Source organism: Saccopteryx bilineata, chromosome 6 (genome assembly GCF_036850765.1).
Source record: "Saccopteryx bilineata isolate mSacBil1 chromosome 6, mSacBil1_pri_phased_curated, whole genome shotgun sequence".
In the NCBI taxonomy this organism is placed as follows: Eukaryota; Metazoa; Chordata; class Mammalia; order Chiroptera; family Emballonuridae; genus Saccopteryx; species Saccopteryx bilineata.
The window spans coordinates 146,334,637-146,355,915 of record NC_089495.1 but is presented as its reverse complement, the minus strand read 5'-3'; positions in this window follow the sequence as shown (position 1 = coordinate 146,355,915).

The following is a 21,279-nucleotide window of genomic DNA, read 5'->3' as shown; positions in this document are numbered from 1 at the left end:
AGAGTGGATGAGCTTGCTCAGGAAGGGTATAAAGAGTGGGCTGAAGACAAGCTTGGAAAATATGAATGGGGAAAGCTTGGGCAGAAGAGAAGGAATCCTGGAAGGGGCTTTGGAAAGAGTGGGCCGACTGGTGGGAAGCAGGGAGAGAGGCGGAATGTGTGTGGCAGTGTGGCACCGTGGAGATGAGAAGAAATTGGGGTATCTTGGCTTTCAGAGAGCTCAAGCCTTCTGTTCAGGTGGCCAGACGGACAGTCAAGGCTGGAGAGACTTCTAATGGCAAGGGGCAGAGGCTTCATGTAAGTCATGGGGCAGCGCAGGAGCAGAGAGCAGACCTGGTCCTAGAGCCAGCATTCTCTGCTCCCCATGGGAAGGTGAACTGTCCAGCTTGTTCCCAGTGTAGTTTTTAGTATTTGTTCACACTCAGAGTACTTGTGCTAAATCTCCACAAAACACACAAATGATACAACTCACTGCTCTATGCAAAGCGCGGCACTGAGGCGAGCCTACTGTTATTTGGACCTGTGAGTACATAATCATGTCTGAGAGCTGCTTCTGCGCCTGCCCGTCATCAGTGCCTTTGGAGTCAAAGTCAATCTACTGTTCACCTCCATTCTGGTATTTTACTACTCTTAAAGCCGTGGAGTCTGTGAGTTTCATTAACAGAGTGCTTTGATCAAACCCATCTGCCATTTTTGACACCTTCAGGACATCTTGAAGCTGTTGTATAGGTAAATCCTCAATTTATTTTGAACCATACTCTAGAATGGTATTGTTAGGGAAAGTGGATTGGGAATGTTTTTGTTGGACACTTTTGAAATTTTGCATTCTTTGAAGGCCCCCTGTGGTCTTGAGAAGAATGGTGATGTGTCCCTTCTGGATATTTTCCCAGGCACACATTGGGGTAGGGACAATCATACTCACTCAGAAAGCAATCACACTACTGGCAAATGCATGGGATCCTGACCACTTACAAAAGGGAATTTTTGCACAGATGAAGCGAGGCTCAGTGGGTTATCAGTGAGCATTAGGCAATGTTCCTCATGGAAGTGGGAACTTGGAGGGAGAGAAATGGGAAGAAGAGGAGGAGGAGAAAGCGGGAGACAGAACAAAGAGGCAGACCATCCATTTCTACAGCCAAGGATTCGCAAACTGGAAACAGTGACCCCAAAGTGCACATCAGAACTGTTGGCTCACAAGAGAGGCGTGGCGGGACCCTTTCTTCTCTTTCCCAGTCACTTCCAACATTATTTGAGTCATCTTTCTGGAAATATTTCTAGTTGTACCTCTGAACCCTGAATGTTTCCCAAACTCATTGAAATGCACAAGATGAAAATTATTCATCTGTTTGGAGATTACACAAAGCTGAAAATGCTGTCAGAAGTAGACAGACACAGTTACACAATCAGACAGATCCATTATGAGAAAAGGAAAGATTTGCTACTAACAGCCCAATGAGCCAAGTACTGAAGACAGGTAAGGGTGGAAGAAGAGTCACTGCTGCCCCTTCCCTGAGGGTGGAGACAGGTACTCTGAGCCGATGCTTGAGGACACACATCCATCAAGACAAGCAACGGAGAGCTGGGTGCTGGCCACCCAGCTGGTTGGTGGCATCTATAGAGATGACTTAGGGTGTGCAAAATCAAAAGGAATAGAGAGAGCAGACAGGAGAGCACCAGCTCACTCTAGGACCAGGGCTGGGCTGCGCTGGGCTGCTCAGGGTTGGGGCATTGGATGGTGAGTCAAAATCTCTGGACCTCTCTTCCTGCCTCTGCATGGATCAAGGAAGTAATGATCTGTCTCAGTCAAGTCTCTTCATGGACTTCTCTTTACAGAAGAGGATTCTAAATCTTTCTCCAAAGCATGGGGAAATGAATGTGTGTATTCTCTGGGTAAATAACTGCTGAAAGGTGCCTGTATTACTATTACTAAAGAGAAGAACCAACTTTGCCACAGGGTGCTCAGTGGTGCCCTGTGTGGTCTGGTTGAGAGTGCTAGAGAGATCTTTTATATAAAAGAAGCTTTCTTACTGTGCCAGAAATTCCACCATTTCTGATCATCTTTTGGACTAATCTCCACTGTATTTAAGTCACCTGTGTCGACATGCAATCTCCTGGAAAACAGGTGGTGGCACAACGGCTGCAGAGTGCCCCTGAGATCTCTTCTGTCCTTGGCAGGAGGGGAGTTCTGAGTCATTGGGGATGAGAAGGAGGAAGGTGATGGACGGGGTCAAAGTGTGTGGAAAGGAGGAGGGGAGGTGCTGTGTGCTGACTTCTGGAATCTTCATTGAATCAAGAGCCCCTAACTCCAAAGGAACTTCAAAAGTCACTTCATGACACGTGAAAGAAAAAACCTGTGGTCACTTCATCTTAGAGATATTTCTTCTCATTTTAGGTTTCTTACCCCGTCTCAACATTTTGAGGTCCATGGAATCGTGAACTTTCAGAGTTGGAGACAGTATGATGTTCTGGTTCAATGGCATCAGCTAGCCAGTGATGGAACCTCTTGCCTACGATTTCTGTGTGTCTGTGATCCTGTTCTTTAACCTCTCTGAGCTTTTGATTTCTTATTTATAAAGTGAGGATGATGACACCTGTGTCCCAGATTGTCTATGATGTGAGAATCAAAATACTATATAGTTAAAAGCTACCATAGTCCTTGCAAAATTTAGTAAGGACCCAATACAAGGCAAGCTTGTTCATGTTGTGCAGGAATCCCCTCTGCAACCTCAATATTCCTGGCCTGTTAGAGAATTGGGTGACACTGACAGGGAACTCACTACCGCGTGAAGCAGCTCTCTATTTCTGAGCTATTGTGATTGTCAAGAAAATTTTTTTTGAATCGATATGTACCTTAAGGTCTGTCCCATCTACCTTTTGGTTGTAATTCTACTATTTGGTTCATCTCAAGAATACGTGTTAGAATTCATTTACCTTCTGCCATGATAACCTGAAGATTCTTTTGAAGACAGTGATGATGTATTCTTGTGGGTTTCCACTTATCAAGGCTAAAAAGCTCTATTTCTATCAAGCTTTATTCATCCGACATGTTTTGATCCTCCAACAATGCCTCTGATCTCCCCTGGACTGTGCAGAGCTATTTTTCTTTTTTAAAATCAATTTGACACTCATACCACTCATAGGATTGGCATGTACAGTTGTGTACACTTTACACAAGGCTCATGGACTTAGGAACGGCCATATTGAGACACTGCCTTGAGCAGCTGGGTAATTGGTGTCATCTACCTCTTGAAGTGACGGTCCCCAGTTTGGGGTCATGTCAGCATGTCCTCCAGCTCTGGTTAGACAGTTAGTTATACCAGTGTTCCTCTGTATGTAGTTAAAGCCAGTTGGTAAAAATTCCAGTCCAGTGCATACTTGTAAAATATAATAAGGACAATTTCTAGAGACTGGAATCACTGGAAAAAACACATTTAAAAAACCCCATAAAATACAAGCCATAATTTTAAACTATAATTCACAGATGTAAAATTATGTTTCAATAAATGTCATCTAAACAAATATAGCATAGGAGAGAAATGAATGCTACAAACTGGACATGTTTATTACAGATGTGCATTCAGGGCATTGATGTTAAAAATGGCTTTTATACTAGTACCAGTTTGCCATTTTGTTGTAGTATAGTAAGAACAGTAAGCAGTGGGTAAATAGGAGTCCCTGTACTCAATACCTACACAGGAAGGGTGGGTGGGCACCAGAAATAAACATTGTGGGGTCACAAATGAGTTAGCTTCTCGCTGACTAATTAGTTAAGGTTGAACTGACAATACTACTCTCGGAGGCTAATGTAGATCTAAATTGCTTCTATGTTTTGTTAAATATTGGTCATGGTAGACAAACCAGAATTAGGTTAGTGGGAACAAAATTGGTTTTTAAAGCAATTTTCAGCTGGTTAAGGATATTTTGTATTTTACAGCTTTTTCAAAATGAACTCAGAGATATTGTTTTAAAAATTCATCTTCGCCCTGGCCGGTTGGCTCAGTGGTAGAGCGTTGGCCTGGCGTGCGGGGGTCCCGGGTTCGATTCCCGGCCAGGGCACACAGGAGAAGCACCCATCTGCTTCTCTACCCCCACCCCCTCTCCTTCCTCTCTGTCTCTCTCTTCCCCTCCTGCAGCCAAGGCTCCATTGGAGCAAAGATGGCCCGGGCACTGGGGATGGCTCCTTGGCCTCTGCCCCAGGCACTAGAGTGGCTCTGGTCGCAATAGAGCGATGCCCCAGAGGGGCAGAGCATCGCCCCCTGGTGGGCAAAGCGTCGCCCCTGGTGGGCGTGCCGGGTAGATCCCAGTCGGGCGCATGCGGGAGTCTGTCTGACTGTCTCTCCCCGTTTCCAGCTTAGAAAAATACCAAAAAAAAAAAAAATTCATCTTCAACTTCTCATCAGTAGCCAGTTGCAACTATTTTATCCTGAAAGTTATCGGTAAATTAAATCATCTTTAACTGATGAAAGCAGTAGACTGTAGGTTATATATTTTCAGATGACAAACTAGTGTTCAGTGTCCATGTTGCAACATGGTCTTAGCTGCACATGTAACTCACCACAGGAGTTTGACAAGAGCCAGGCTCTGTGCTGTTCCACCAGATGTGTCCCTGCTTAGATGTCCCACCAGTGGCCTGTGTTGCTATAAATGTCTCTAAATGCTTGCTCTTGGTGTCTATATGTATCTTGTCACAGACTAGCACCAACACTTCAGAAACCAGTCAGGGTCACACATTGAGCAGCACTGGCTTACCCTACCTGGAGGGCAGCCACATCTATCGTTGGATTTTTCTAGTTGCTAGAAAATTTGTTCTTACATTGTCCCAAAAGTCTGTGTCTTGTACTTCCCAACTATTGGTTCTAATTCTTTGTTTTTGGGCTGTAACTAATAAGTTTATCTTCTGCCATATATGTCAGCCTGCCAGAAATTTCACAGCAGGTGTGGTATATCCTTTAAATTTCCTCTTCCCCAGGTAAGTCCGCTTTCCCTCAACTACCCCTTGTGTGATGTGGATTCTGGGATCCTCACCTCACCACCCTCTGGCTACCCAGGTGGTCAAAGTCTTCGAAACACATATTGATATTTATTTATACACAATACTCTAATAGGCAGTGTTTTTATTTCAATGGAATGAGAAGACTTTGACCGATGATATAAATGGACTTAGGTTCTAACAAAACTCTCCATCCCCTCGTCTTTCTCTATTTCTGTCTCTGTCAGTGTCCCCCATGTGCTTGTCTTTCTGCATGTGCTTGAAAATGCTTCTTCTTTTCCAAAGGGGCAGACTGATCATATCTGCTCACACGGTAAGCTGGAGCACAGTGTTGTCAATGAGAAAGGTCAGCCTGGCCCTCCTTGGTGAGTCTTCCTCTGTTCCATTCCCGTGGGTTTTCTTATAGCTGCTTCACATCACACACACACTTCTGCCTTCAGGCCACTAGATATGCTCTTTACTCTTCATTCATTGGTTCATTCATTGGTTTGCTTGTTCATTCATTCATTCATTCATTCATTCGTCTAGCAGCTAGTTTATTGATGTGTGTTTGATACTCTCCCAGGCCATGAGAGTACAATGGGAAACCACACTGATATAGTTGCTGCTTTCTTAGTTTTCACTTAAGTAGGTAAGATAAACAAACAGATCAGAGGATCAAGAGGAGCATCCAGGTAAAGAGAAAAGGCAATGTGTGTGTGTCCAGAGGAAGTCATTCTCGGGGGCTGCAGTGGCTCTGAGGCAGGGGGCTCAGGTGGATGAACTTTATTCACAAAGTTGTCCTTCTGCATGTCTGCTGGTGACTCCATTTCTAGCTGGCTACTGAACACGAGGAGGCAAGCTCTGTATGGACTGAGTCCATGTCCATCTTGTTCACCCTGACCCCTAGGCACTTAGAAGACAGCCTGGCACAGTATTGGCTCCTAAGTCATGTTTGCTGACTGAAATGAGTCAGGGAACAGAATCGAGTTGTTGATGCCTTTGTTGCTGTACTCCAGAGTCACGGATTTCTAACAGAGACAGAGACAGTGAGTATTTCTTCACAATCACTTATCTGTCCTCACATATATCACCTCATGCACTTCTATTCTCAAATTACCTATAGAAAACCAAGGGACCAGAAATCATAATCGGACAAGCCCAGGGTTGTACAGAGAATGAAAATCCGGCTGGTTGTAGAATCCAGACCTCCTGACATGCAGACTGCCTATTATCCTGAAATAAAACTTGACGTCAATTATTTTTTTTTTGCTTTTTATTGCAGGCACAAGTATCATTATTACAGTAGTTTACCCAACAATACCATGCATTTGATTGCCATATATTGACAATAAGATTTTTAATACAACTTCTACTGCTTTTGACATCAAAGCAAAGCAAAAATCAGAGGAAAGTTATTTTCTTTCTTTTAATTTTTTTTTTTTTGAAAAATATAAGCTATTATTAGGGAAGAACAAAAGAACTGGCAAGCCCTGGAGGTTGACCATCTGGGAAGGATCAGTGGCGCTTTCTCCCAGGCGGATTTGGACTAGTTTGGGTCTGTCACTCAGGGACTGATCTTTCCGCGGAGGAGTGACTCATGCCCATGGGCAAAGTTGCATCTGTGCTGTTATTTCCAACAGCAGCGGAGGCAGGGTCTCAGTTTGGCTGGCTCCGCCTTAAAAACGGAGCCCAAGACAAGGACTTGTAGGGTAAGAGTGTGGAAGCATGTGTATGCACAGGGGAGTCATTCCCAGTGACTGCAGCAGCTCGTGGGAGGGCTCCGAAGCGTGAGCTTCATTCAGAGCAGTCCTTCTGCATGTCTGCCACGTGACCCGGTTTCTAGCTAATGAGGGCACATTAGGAAGCAAGTTCTGTGAAGACAGGGTCCCTGTCCACGTTTTCTTAGGAGGTAATTCCAGAAAACAGAAGTGAGGACTGGGCAGAGGGTAGGAAGAATAGCTTACTCCAGGGTGCATTATCAAAGGCACCACCGAGGGCAGTGGAGCCTGGTGATAAAGAACACCTGGGTGATGAAGTTGGCCTCCAGGGTTGGCTTGGAGTGGTAGAATTATGGGCTGCTCTTGCTCATTGGTTCTTGGTGCTTAGGGCAGGAACTCGCTGTACTTCTGGCTGCATGAGCATGTCCAGTGTGCTCCTGAAGGATGCAGGGCAGACAGGTGCTGGGCAGAAAGTAAGTGAATTGTAGTAGAAACTTGAGGCTGTGGCCCTCAGTGTTAGGTGAGTCAGCAGGCACACAATGGTCACAATACCCCAAACGGTGTGAACCAGGGAATCGGAAAGTCTAAGGGCAGTAGCTCCTGTAAAGCAGGACTACTCCAGGGAGGCCCTGGGCAGGCCCTGCTGTGCCCAGCAAAGCCAGTGGGAAGGAGCCTTCTCAAAGTCTCTCTCTCCAGGGATAAAGCTGGGAATTGGAAAGGAAGTGGGGGTTGGCAGTTCCCCCAGAGCTCATCACCCACCCACAGTCATGAGAAAGACCATGGCTGGAGGCAGATGGGCTTGGTGCAAAGGCAGAGTCTATGCTTTCCAGAAGAGTCTTCAGAAACCTGAAGCATACAGCAAGGCTGGGGAAGATCTGCATTAGGGCTCGAGTCCATTCCTTCTGACATATTTACTTTATGTATGAGGTTTGTCTTGTGGCCAAGGCCAAGGACCAGGCTTTCTGCCCCTCTGTATTCCTGCAGCTTGGTCAGCATGGTACTAGACATGCCACGTGCCCTCAGAGAGGTTTTACCACATTAGATACCTGGCAACTTTGCTGCCTGCTCCCTTGTCATGTGGTAGTTTAAGAGCCACACTGCATTTGGTGACAAAGGTAGTTTCCTGAACTGTGACCATTGTTGCTCTTCAAACTTGCTTATGACATGGGAGAAAAGACGTTAATCTTGGGGTGACTAGACATAGGTATGTAGAAAGAGAATCATGGCTCCCGCTCTCCATGTTGCCCTTTGAACTTTTTTATAGGTTTTTGCTCAGAAAGGCTCCTTGCTGTTCTTACATTGTCGTCTTCCAAGGCCCTGCCCCAGTCCTCTCTCATCCAGGGAGCTGCCGTGGATTAGGTCATCCTTTCTCTAGGCTCCTCACACCTACAGCAGGTGGGTGCGTTCTGAGTGCACACTCCGTGGGAAGACAGTTGGGGTCTCTTCTCTGCAGACACAGCCTCCCAGACTGGGCTGGCTGGCCATCAGCTGTCTAGACTCTTTGGGAAGACGTGTCCAGGGAGACTGGTGGACTTGGGGACTAAGACTGCTTATGTACCCCCAGGCCACATAGCTCATGTCTTCTGTCTGAATCACGTCACATGAGCCCAATGTTTGTTTTGGAGAAGGTTATAAAATTAATAGATGAAATAAATGCAGCAGATGCTACCTATTAGGGAAGAATTTCATGTAGCAGGCCATGAAAATTTTGTTTGCAAAATAAGACTTAATTAGTTTGGCTTAACTAGAACACAATAAATTATAGTGACAGGGTAATTAATAATGATAGCTTGAGTCTCATTCCTGGTTTCACTTCTATTTGTGTTATTTGTTGGGATTGTTTTTGCCAACACCATTTGAAACCGTGTCTGAAAGTCTTTTCTCCAAATTCACCTGCTTCTTATGTGAGATAATTCTGACAAAGTCAATTTTGGAGGAGAGTGAGGGGAGACCTATGGCCTTTCTTCTTTGGTTGCAGGGAGATCTTGGCTATAATGGTCTTCCTATTGGTCTGATGAGTGTTTTGGAGGATTCTTCTCTCCCGCTGTGCCATCCATCCATCCATCCATCCATCCATCCATCCATCCATCCATCCATCATACAGTCTAAGCAACAAACATTTGAGCACTTATGATGTGCCAGGTCTTATTCTCAGTGTTAGAGAATTAAAGTGAAGGACATGGTACTATTCCTAAGAAGTTAACAGCCTCATAGGGGAGGCAGAGAACAGTGTCCTAAGTTCTATAAAACATCTGTATTTTATTGGTGTTATTCAGAAAAGAAGTGTGTCAACCAGTGAGTAGATTCACTGAGATTTGAAGTAATGGTGAGTGCCAGCTACAGATGGATTTAAGTGGAGAATGGCATGATCAGATCTTTATTTTAGAAAGATTACTCTAGAAGCACTATGGAAGATGGATTGGAGGGGGACAGACCAGGAACCTAAAGGATATTATTATATAATCTAGCAAGAGAAATTTGGGATCTGAACTAATAACCAATGACGAAGGTGGAAAGAAATATAAGTAAAGTAGATGTTAGGAAACTGGAGACTGACTGGGGGCTGGGGATGGGTAATAGAGAGTGAACAGGAGGGGTCTTGCATGACTGTGGGCTTTCTGGCTTGGTGTCTGGTGGATGGTGATCATATTTCCCAGAATAGGGGGCTGAGAAGAGATGCAGGTTTGTGGATAGAAGAGGGGGAAATAAGAAAGCTTACGCTTAGTTAGCACTCCCTGTTTGTAGCACAGGCATGGACCTATGCATTGAGTCTCATAATGACTCCATGATGTAAGTATAATTATCCCCATTTTACAGATGAAGAATCTGAGGCACAGAGAAATTAAGTAATTTTCCCAAAGTTATATAGTTTTAAGTGGCAGAGGACTTGTCTCCTGGGCTGATGCTATCCTGCCTTAGGGGTGGCAGATTCATTCTGGTCTGTGTAACATCCAAGTGCCCAGTAGGCACTTGCATGTTGGCATCTTCCTCAGTATAATAAACAAAGGTACCTTTCCCTAGGGTCCCATGAGGCAATTAAAATTTGAAGTTGATAAATAGTTTCTTCAAAGAACTCAGCCTCACATGTTGGTTACTCACTTCCTACAACTTGATTTGTGAAGTGCCTCCTTCCCAGCTATCCAAGTCCCCCAGCTCCATTTCCATTCACCTGGACACATGTTTATTGAAGATCTACTGAGAGCTTCACTGCCTTGCCCTGTGCTATATCATGATAAACAAGACAGACATAATCTCTTCTTCCCAGGCTTTGCAGTGAGCTCTTCTGCCAAGAACTGGGTTTGGAAGGGAGCTTATATCTGCTGTTTCTTCTTGGGTTACAATATCAGCCACCATGTCTTCCCTTTGTTAGCTTTAGTTCTCACTGTGAGATAAAAGACTTTAGTCACTGGAGAAGGATTACAGAAGGAGCACAATTGGGAGAGAGGGTTGGAGGAGACGAGAGGCAGAGGGTCTTCCAAAGACCTCTAAAATTTCATGGGGCTCCTGGCAGTGGCTTCCTCCAACAGGTGACACAAGCCGTGCTCCTCAAGTAGCCCTGGTTCTCAATGATCATCCCCTCCTGTGACTCTACCTGTCTTAAGCATTGGTAGCTGTCAGAATGTGCACAGCTTCGTGGCTCTTCCCAACTTTCTCTTCCTTGGTTTGATCCCAGATCTCCAGCCAAACATCTGGCCCCACCAGATTCGACCTGCAGTGTTGAAAGTCAGAGGGGAAGCAAATAGGCCAGAAATCACGAAGTGCTTCCTGACAGCACGAGTCCCCAGGGGGACTGTGGCTCTTCACAGGGGACTCTGCCAGGAGGTAGATGAAACGCTCCGGGGAGGACTGGACAGAACAATCCAACTGTCAGGAGGATAAATAAGGTGATCGCTTGGATGCGTTCCATCTCTTACTTCTAAGATTTCCTGACCTCTCCGGCCCCTCCGAGTTCGTTAAAGATGAGCAGCTGCTTCTGAGAAGAACAGATAGCTGATTCCAACCGTGGTTGGCTTACTGATGAAGGCCTGCGTTTTCTCAGGAAGTGGGTGAGGCCGGTCCTCTGGTATCCATGTGTGTGGTTCGAGGAAAACCCTGCAGTCTTATCCCACAGAGCTCAGAGGTTCCATTTCCCTTGAAGCTTCCCCTTTGTAAGACGTGCAGAGGTCTTTATAGACCCTTTTCACAAGCTGCATAGGCACAGTGCTTCTCAACAGAAGTCCTGCCTTTCATCTGGGTGGGTGCGGTCTGTAACTGCCCTTTGATCTCCCTGCTCCAGTGGTAGTCAGTCCCTCCACAATAGAATCTCATTACCCTTGCTTTGGTCTCCCGGACAAGTCCGCATTGTCGGACGTGGCATGTGCACCTTTCAACTGATAACAGCATCAGCGCTGTTACATGACCTGTCCAGGTTACGCTGGCTAATTAAGCAGACTTCCTCTGTAGGGACCATGCAAGAGGAATAGTTCTCACGTGAAATTACTTTTGGAGACTCTCCAGATCAACGAGTCCCTTCTCTCCCCTCAAGGGGTCGGAGGGCTGTGGATTTGCCAAAGTTAATAATACTAATCTGTCCATCATGTTAGAAATTCATTGTGTTGGTGAGTAAGGGAGTTATTCTCTCCAGGCCTGACCCTACGTGGTGTTGCTTTCTTCTGCTCTGTCAGTCCTGTGCAGGCTCTGGGGTGTACCACTGAAGCCCAGCTTACCCATTTTCTAGGGTTTTAAATCACAGGGTGCCACGCAGTCATCAACAGCCACAAGACTGTTGTGGTTTTTGGTGCCTTTAGCCTTACAGTCTTTCTGGCTGAAGTCCTGAGTCCTCAGAGAGTTGCATTGTTACAGGGAGGACAAGCCTTGCAGCCTCGGGGTCTGACTATTAGAGGGCCAGTTCCTGCAAGAGATAGTTGGGATCATTGCCTTTTATTAATTCATGGCTTCATAACCTAAAGTTCAACTGTTAGCCCAGGAGAAAGAGGGAATACCAATGGCCTTTGAGCATGTACAGCTACTTGTGTATAACAAGCATTATCTTATTTAACTCTTCAAACAACCACACAAGGTAAAGATTTTTATTAGTATTTTACAAATGAGAAACTGAGGCACAGATAGGCTAAGTAACTTGTTCAAGATGACATAGCTAATATGTGATTACATAGCCGCATAAGTGATAAAGGGAGGATTTGAACCCATACCTCTATCTTTCTAAATATAGTGAATATTCAGGTGTTCATTCAAGTTTGGGCTTTATTAGCATTTATTAAAGATATCAGCACCTCACAGAATGCCACATAGTAGGGATTTAGAAAATACTCCCCAAACTAACAAAGACCAAAAAGAGATGCCAAATTGAAGATCTTTCTAAAACTGAATAACAGTTTATTATAATGTGAGGCCCTTTCAGTCCATAACTGAGCAGTACATTTATTTGTTAAGAATTATTTTGAAGTTGACACTGCTATAGTTAAATAAAAAGAAATTTGGAACTGTGAAGATTTCATAGTAGTAGCTTTCAATTGGTTGTGAAGTAAGCATGTTTGTGATGAACTTCAAACAATGAAGATAGAGCAATATGGGCCATGGCTGGGGTCGCTCAGACCAGGCTTGTGTTTCGCCTACCACTGTCTGGTCATGTGAGCCTCTCTAGGCCTCAGAGTTCCCATTTCTATACTGAGCAGTTGGGGTAGATGATTCTTCTGGGGTGTCGCAACTCTAGCTGTCTACAGATCTAGGACTCTAGGTCTTATTGGAAGGTAGTTGAAATCTGTCATCATTCAAACTGATCATTTAATGAGCTCCTATAAGGCATTTTCTAGAGTCACCAAGGATTTACAGAAAGTTAAGAAGCAGCTCCTGACTCAACCTAGGTATAGGGGTGAAATAGATGGGGAAACTGAGTCAATCATTGCCTTATGAGGAAATGCTGTATATCTGAGACAGTGGGCACCTCTGACAGAGAGAGCCATGTAGCTTGGCATAGTCAGGAAAGTGGCATTTAAGCTATTTATGAAGAATGAGAAGGACTCCAGTAAGCGGACAAGAGAGCCAGCAGGCGTTCCAGTTTGGGAGCTTGGCATGACCAGAGACATGGAGGAAGAGGATGTCTGCCAGGGAGGAGGAAGAGGATGTCTGCCAGGGAGGAGGGAGAGGATGTCTGAAAGGGTGGAGCAAAGCACCTGTGTTTGTTGTGCACAAAGGCTGCATTGCCACCTGATGTTCCCAATGAGAGCAATGTTGGCTGCGTGGGTAGTAGCGAGTTCTGGATTAGAATTTTGGCATGAGCACTAATTAGTAGGTGAAACAAAACCTCTCTGGATGTCCTCCCCTAACCCTCATAAGAATTTTGAATTGAATCAGTGCTCTCGTGCATTTTCAATGTATGTGTATTAGGCTTCTCCAGAGAAACAGAACCAGTAGGATATATAGGAGATTTTTTCATGAGAAATTGGCTCATGTGATTATGGAGGCTGAGAAGTCCCACTATTTGCCATCTGCAAGTGGGAGAGCCAGGACAGCCACCGGAGGTGGCATTCCAGTCCCAGTCTGAGGGCGTGAGGACCCCAGGAGCTTTAACCACAGGGTCTCTAAGCAGTCCAAGGGCAAGAGAAGACCATGTCCCAGCCCAGCCGCCTGGCAGGGAGGAAGCATTCCTTACTTCCTCTTCTTCTTGCTCTGTTCAGATCCTCCCTAGATAGGATGGTGCCCACCTGTATTGAGGAGGGCAAACTTCCTGATGGCATCCACTGATTCAGGTGCTGGTCTCATGCAGCAGTGCCCTCACAGACACACCTAGAAATAATGTTTAAATCCGGGCACCCCAATGGCACAGTCAATTCGACATAGTTTGAGCATCATGGAATGGGGCATTCAGGAAATGAAAACGTGTACACAGAATAACTCAGACAAGGTTAGGAGCAAACATTTATCACATTGTCTTTATATTATAAAGCGATGGCAAGAAAGTAAATATGTGAGTCATCCGGATAAAATATGACAAATACATTTTATTATTTCTTATTTACTTCTTTGAATATTATTTAAAAATAGTTTTTACGCTTGAAAGGGCTGCACATATGTACTCAACAAGGCTCTTTAATGACAATCCCTTCAAATTCTTAGCAGTGACCATTTAATATGGACAATAGTCACACAAGTTCTCAAAGAAATAATGCTTGCTCAGTGTTATGGCAAATGGCAGAAATGCTGACAGGCCAGTTTTTTCTCCTAGGGTGGTTAGAAACTAATTTCCTTAACTGGAAGACAGGCGACTCGGTCTCCTTAAAGGTTAAATTACACATCAGGGATGTGATGTAGTCTTTGAGTTTAACAGGTTTACATTAAATTTTTTTTTAATTTATTGATTTTTTAGGGAGATGGAGGGAGAGAGAAAGAGAGAAACATCGATTTGTTTTTCCACCCATTTTTGCATTCACTAGTTGATTCCTATATGTGCCCTGACTGGGGTTCAAACCCGCAACCGTGGCCTATCAAAACGACACTCTTACCAACGGAGCTACCTGGCCAGGGCCAGTTCACCTTTTCTTTTTTTAATGGTATATTAAGAATTTTTATGATAATATAATAGGATTTCAAATTCAATTGAACTTTTCACATAAATTATTTCAAAATGATGGTTTTCCCAGATGCTGTTCATATTCAAATCAAGTATTAAACATTATCCGCGAACCATAATTCACTGTTCTGAAGTTGAATTTTTGCTTGAAATCCATTCACCTTATAAATGGTGTATTTGCATGGTGACCTGGCCATTTTAGATTAAGTTCATTCAAGTGCCAGTTAATTAAGCAAGTTCCTCAAGCTAATAATTCTCCTTGATGCAAATCTGAAAAAAGGAATTTATTCCTCTCCTTCACACCCTGCCCCACCAAGTTTTCAGGTCTTCCTTTATTAGCTCATAACCTCTTTAAAGTTCTTTCTTTTGGTAGCCAAGATCATTTTATTTTAAACAAAATACAGTTATATTCTGATCCAATTTCTTCATAGATACTGCGGTGAATAGGTTTTATTAGGATCGTCATCCTGATAACATGATTTAATGTGAAATGCAGATGTTTATGTAGGAAACCTCTCTATGAACAAAGCATTATTTGAGGCCCATGGTGTTGAGGAAGATGTGAGGGTGTTGTCCTGTTATTGCAGAAGACACTTCAGATAACAAGCCCACAGAATGTTTCAACGTCGCACTTGCCACAAATGTACAAAGTGTTGACCGTCACTTTCGATTTTCTTTTTACCTCCAATCATTTATTTTGTTACTGTTTTGCAGAACAAATGTCATTTACCCACTATTTCTTCCTCCAGGATACTAACTAGTGTTATTAATCAAGTGTAGTTACTAACATCTGTAGATCCATGAACCGAAAGTGAAAACATTTTAAAATCGGTGATCTCCTAGATTAGAACCTGGGTCACTTGATATGTTGTTGAATACCTACTAATAGCATTGTTCGAAAGCAGACCTTCCTTATTTCTTTACTCTTTTCACCCCAAACAGAGCACTGCTAATCTTCTTTCAGCCTGGTGAGATGGCCAACACCGGAACTGTGGGAGGCATTTTGCTCGTAACTGGTAACTGACCCTGTAATTGAATTCTTAAGTTGCACTGAATGCTGCTGTGACCAAGCTCAAGAAAGAATTTTCATCCTTATTTTGAACTTAAATTCTCCCTGACCTTTGGTAAGAACCCATAGACGGGGGCTGTTCCTCCTGCCCCCACCCTGCTGAGCTGAGAATTCTTTAGGGGCAGGAAATTGTGCCTGCCGTTTTAAAATTTTAAAACTTGAAGAGCTTGAAGCACAATGGGGACCTTGAAAATGCACACGATTACCTGTTGCTAATGGCAGTTTTCCAGAGGTGAACGGGTGAGGAGTGCATTTGAGGTGATACTAGGGATTTCATATAACCAGTGCCTCTGGCCTTCGTGGCTTGAGGGAGACCTGCTCACTCTGGACCCTCTCATGCCTCCTTATAAGAACTGATTGACGGTTAACCATGCATGCAAAGAGAAAGCTTGGAAAGTTCTTAACAGAACCTTTTGGCCTCAGCTTCTGATATGCATTTTTACTATAGCCAATACTTGAACAAATGTTACATTTCAAGAAATGGATTTCATTAACATGTCTTGTTCCACCTTGGTCAGGCAACGTTTTGAATTTTTGAGTCAGTATATAGCCCTGGTATCTTTCGTTCCTGCATCGGATATGAATGCTGCATTTCAATAGTGAAGACGACCAGAAGAGGAGCCATTATGATGGGATCGAACTGAGACAGACATCTGCTTGGAAGATTCAGGCTCATTTCTCATTCCCCCAAAGCGCCTCATCAAGGTTAAATAAGAGAATACTTGGCTTCCATTTTTATATCGTGAACTCCAAAAACTATCCTGAACTGTGTAATCATGTTTTCTTGATAACTCTGGGCCAAGTGTGGATCAGGTGTCTGCTTCCCCAGGCCTGGTGGACTGCAATAATCAAGTTCAACACTTAATTGTCAGGTTTCCCCTTGCCTTTGTGTGGTACAGACAGAGTTTCAGAAAGCTTGTAAAGGCCCAGCCATAAATAAAACAGGATTGCACACAGTGGTTTGGAAATGCAACGTTTATAAGAATCCAGATGCAGAGCAGAGGGAATTCAGAGTGAAATATTTAATTACTTCATCATTGAAAACTAATTACCAATTGGGGAGTGTTTTCATTTGTGGAACATAGATTGATTAGCAGGATCACCAAACTGCTAGTTTCCTTACTACTGATTACATCTTTCAGAGAAGAAAAATGGGTTAGTTTTAACAAGCCCGACTCAAACTCGGGACAAGCAGGGTTACCAAGAGTGATTGCATGGGATTAGTGTTATTCAATAGGCAAAGGGTATTGAGTTCAGATTTTTTTTCCTGATAGACTATTAGAGATAAATTTTACACTTGGGATTTACTCTTCAGGCAGGGTTGTATTTTTCATTCCGGAAGTTAATTTGTTTGTAACACAAAATGTTTCAATCAACATTGTGCATGTTCAGTGACCTGGAGCCCCGAGGCTAAGTTTTGTCCTAGATACTGGGCATATAGATATATTGTTTAAAGACCACGTTTGGAAAATTAGGTCCTCTGTAGCAACTTTTTAACACTAAACTATAAAAGTGGCTCACGATGGAGCCCAGTAACCTACAGGATGCAGATTCTGAGAGGGCAGAACTTTTCGGGGAGATATTTTGGAGAATGGAGGGGCATTGTTTTGTTTGGTTTTTCTATTCCCTTGCATCTTCTTCTCAAGATATCTTCCTTGCTCTTCTGTCCAGGTGTGTAGTCACCTTATTCTCTCTTGCCTTTACCTTTGTCAATTTTGGTCTCCAGAAGGAATCTGCTGTTAGTCATTTGCCTTTGAGAATGGATTTAAGTCACTGTGTCCCATGATCTCTTCTTAAGGTAGAAAATAACTTCAGCACCCTGTCAGCAGGTAGGATATGGCCCCCGAGAGAACAACCCTGCTAACAGTCACAATCTTCCCATTGGTGTGGAGGGTTGGTGCGTGACATTAAGAGGCATGCCGATACAGGAAGGAGAATGCTATTAATTGATCATTTGAGTTTATTCTTCACATATGAGGATCATATGGAATAAAGAATGTGAAAGAAAGGGCATAGGAAAGCTTAACGTATTGTTCAGATTAAAATGATTATTTCCATTGCATTGGCTACTAAGAACGATCATTTGGATGCTACAAGTGGTGTCTTAGAACAAGGCTTATCCTGTCCTGCCTAATTTCACTCTACACTGGAATTGGTGTTTCTATTTTGAGATGGAGACAAACTTATAAATTCTCATTTGTGAGCCAGCATGGCCTCCTTCCAAGCAAATGTGTTCTCCTCTGGGCTTGAGGCTATGCCAAGACTTTCCAGAGCAGAAGGAGCCCTCTGATTGGGACACGTGGCCTGGGGGCAAGGAGAAGAATGATTTTGAAACCATCTTCTTTGGATCCCTCATGCCTGGGTGGGCCACTCACTGCTCAGCTGTGTGCTGGATTTCCTAGGGTGGGCTGGAGATGACCCAGGGTGGGCCACGCCACCTCTAACTTGAGAGGAATGACCTGTGTGTGATGTATACTCCAGTACGACCACTATTGTCTTGAGGAAGGAGTTTAAACTGGAGGGTTTCACACATTACTTAGATTTTTACTTTTCAGGACTGACTTAAAAACTGATGGGAGTCCCATTATGGGGCTGCAGAGGGATGGCTATGGAGGAGCAGACAGGCCAGAGGCATTGAATCATTCCCTGAATGTATCTGTCCATGTCTGTGCCCCGGACAAGGAGAAGATTTCTGCCTGACATTCTAGGCCAATGCTAACATAAAAATATAGAAGGAAGTTAAAACAATAAGAAAATTGATAGAAAACAGAAATTTTAGAAATTAAAGGCCTAAAGAATCAAGTGAGAAGAAGGAGGAATGACTTTAAATTTAGAATGATAAATTAAATGTTGGGATAGTTAAAACAGCATTATTAATTATTATACAAAGGTAAGAGATATAAGAGGTTTAATAGTTGAATAGAATAACTTAAAAGTTAAAAAATGGGCAAAACAACAAAAAAGAAGGAAGCATATATTAAGAGATTTAGACAAACAGCATAAAAAGTAAAACTAAGGAGAGTAGGGGCAAAAAAAGAATGAAAATTAGAAAGTAAAAGAGTAGCGAGAAGGTAAACCATGTAATTAACACTCAAAGGCCAAACTGTACTCTAATCATTGAAAATAAAATTATCTAGAAATAAGTGAAAAAAAAGGCAAAATATAAACTTTTTAAAAAGTACCAAATGCTTCCAGTGGAAAAAATAAAAGTGACAAACTCACTTCAATTTCTAAAACCCTACTACAGAAGCAAAGAACTTCTTTGTCATGGAGAAGGACTCACTAGCTCCAGCAGTGTCCTGAGTATCTGTCCTCTGGATATGATAGCATGTTGTAAAGAGGGATAAGTTTCTCTGGGAACTTAGGGGTCAAGGAGCACTGGCCCATCCCCCAATTTCTGATGGAGACATTTCTAATTTTCTTCGGCTTCTGTAAAAACACATCATCAGTATGAGTTTCATAGAAGATTGCCCCCCAAAACTCTAGTGTAGAGACATCCAGGTCCACATGGAGGTGGGGGGTAGAGAGGCACAGTGCACTTAGCCCTCAGCTCCAGAAAGGTGAGGACAACTTTGCAATGCTATCTCTTCTTGAAGAGTTGTTTTTCGCCAGGCAGCAGGGCTAGGCCATGTGCAGAGACTGATCTCATTTAGTCTTCAGAACATTGTGAGATGGGTTCTATTAACGTTCCAGTTTTGCAGGTAAGGAGATTTAGCTCGCTTTGTAAAATAGTTTATCTGTGGTCCCCAGCTTGCAAGTGTTAGCACTGGCACTGCAGTACAGGCCCTTGAACCCCCAAAACCCACATTAATTCTGCTCTGCAATCATCCCATCTGTCTGCACCACCACTGGGGTCCCAGCATCTGCCTTGTCCTGTCCCCAAAAAGGGAAACATAACCTTCTTTGAAAGCAGCCACTGGTGTTGCTGCTTCTATTTCATCATCGGCTCTAAGTGGATGGGAACACGTGCACTTGTCAAAGGCTGTTAGGACATATCAGCCGGTGATGACATGTTGACAAGTCACCCAATGCCTATGGCATATGCTGGTTGGGGAAGGCTGGCAAGGACTATAGACTCCAGGAGGGCAGGGACATTTTCTCCTTGCTTCTCTCTGGATCACCTGGAGCTTGCCACCTCACAGTGCCAGCCTTTCAATAAATAAAAAGGCGATTTGATTTTATATTTTCTAATTGGGTCTAAGGGACAAATCAGAGACATTATAGGTGTCAGAAAGATGGCATTGATCACATTTTCTCCTTTCCTGCCTTATTGAGCTTCTCCTTGGAGAGCACAGGGATGAAGTCTATGTTGGGACTTCTGTATCCTACGGGGTTCTTCACAGGGTTCTCATTCACAGAGCAAAAGGGCAAGGGCCACCCCACCTGCTGTGTGGCATGGGGGCTCCTGAACAACACTGTTGCCCAAATCCTTCCCCTGTCCTGGGCTTCTCACCAGGGCAATCACTTCTTTGGTTAAAGTTCTGTATCTTAGAAATTGCAAATAACCAGCAAACATGTGATTTGGAAGGAAAACACATGAACTTACCCAAGCTTTTGTCACTTGACTACAGGGTGGTTCATGACACAGACAACAAGACCCTGATTCTCGGGAAATAAGGCAAGAGAATGGAGGTAGACGAGGGGGAGAGACCTGATGGTGGAGGAGGCACAGATGTGTCGTTGTCTGTCTGCTGTGGGCGCGGTGTAGGCAATGCCATGCCCCTGAGGACTGTGGGCTGTATTTTGTTTACCTCTGTATTCTCCAGGATCTGGTTCCAGGGCTGACATGGAAAGGGTGCTCCAGAAGTTGAGTGGGCATTCTGCTTATAGAATGAATAAGGAACCAGGTAGGCTTGCTCTAGATGCTGGCATCAGAGGAATGACCTCGAGCCAGCAGGGGACAGGAGCTGACCGAGAGCAGACCGCATGCCTGTGCCAGGTGTGGTGGGAGATGCAGAGAGAACAGGCCCCTCCCACCCTAGCGGGCTCCCCGGCCACTGGGGGGAGAAATGTTACATGGTAAGCAAGAGCATGGTTTAAAACTATGTGTTTTGACATCACCAGTAATGGGACAAATAGATATCATATGCTTCCTGATATGAGGCACCGAGAAGAACACATCATCACTTCTGTGGTATGCTGGCCCTGAGTGCGTGGGCTGAATCTCATCAGGGGAAACATCAGGAAAGCCCAAGCTTGGTTGTCTTAAAAAAAATGTGAGAGTCATGCAACATGTGATTCTGGATAGGATCTGGAAAAATAAAAAAAGTAGTAAATAAACCCATAGCAACCACAACACTGTTGCTATAAAAGAGATTTCTGAGATAATTAGCCAAATGTGAATGTGATCTGTAGATTAGATAATAAAACGGCATCAATGTTAATTTCTCATTTTAATAATTTTATTGTTGTTGAGTCAGAAGATGTCCTTGTGTAAAGGCAATAAACAGAGATTTTTAGGTGTATGGGGTCCTCACATCTGCAACTTACTCTCAGAGAGTTTAGAAAAAGTAAATGCACGTGAGTATGTGTGTGTGGAGAGAGGGAGAGAATGATAAAGCAAATGTGCTAAAGTGTTAACATTTGGGGAATCTAAGTGAAAAATATGTAGGAATTCTTTGTATGATTTTTTTACAACTTTTCTCTAAATCTGAAATTGTTTCAAATAGTTAAAAAGTACATATATATCATGTGTGTGTGTGTGTGTGTATATATGCGCATATCCCAGCATGAATGAGAAGCAGTGTTGCCTGGTGTTTAAGGACACAGGCTCTGCAACCAGAAAGCTGGGTCCAAGTCCTGGCTGTGCTGCTTGTGAGCTGTGTCACTCTTTACTCAAGTAATCTGAGCCCGAATAACGTGGGATGTCACTGGTGCTGACATTGGTTGGTTGTGAGCATTAAATGAGCTAAAACCTGTGACAGATTTAGAATGGCATAAGCACATGGCAG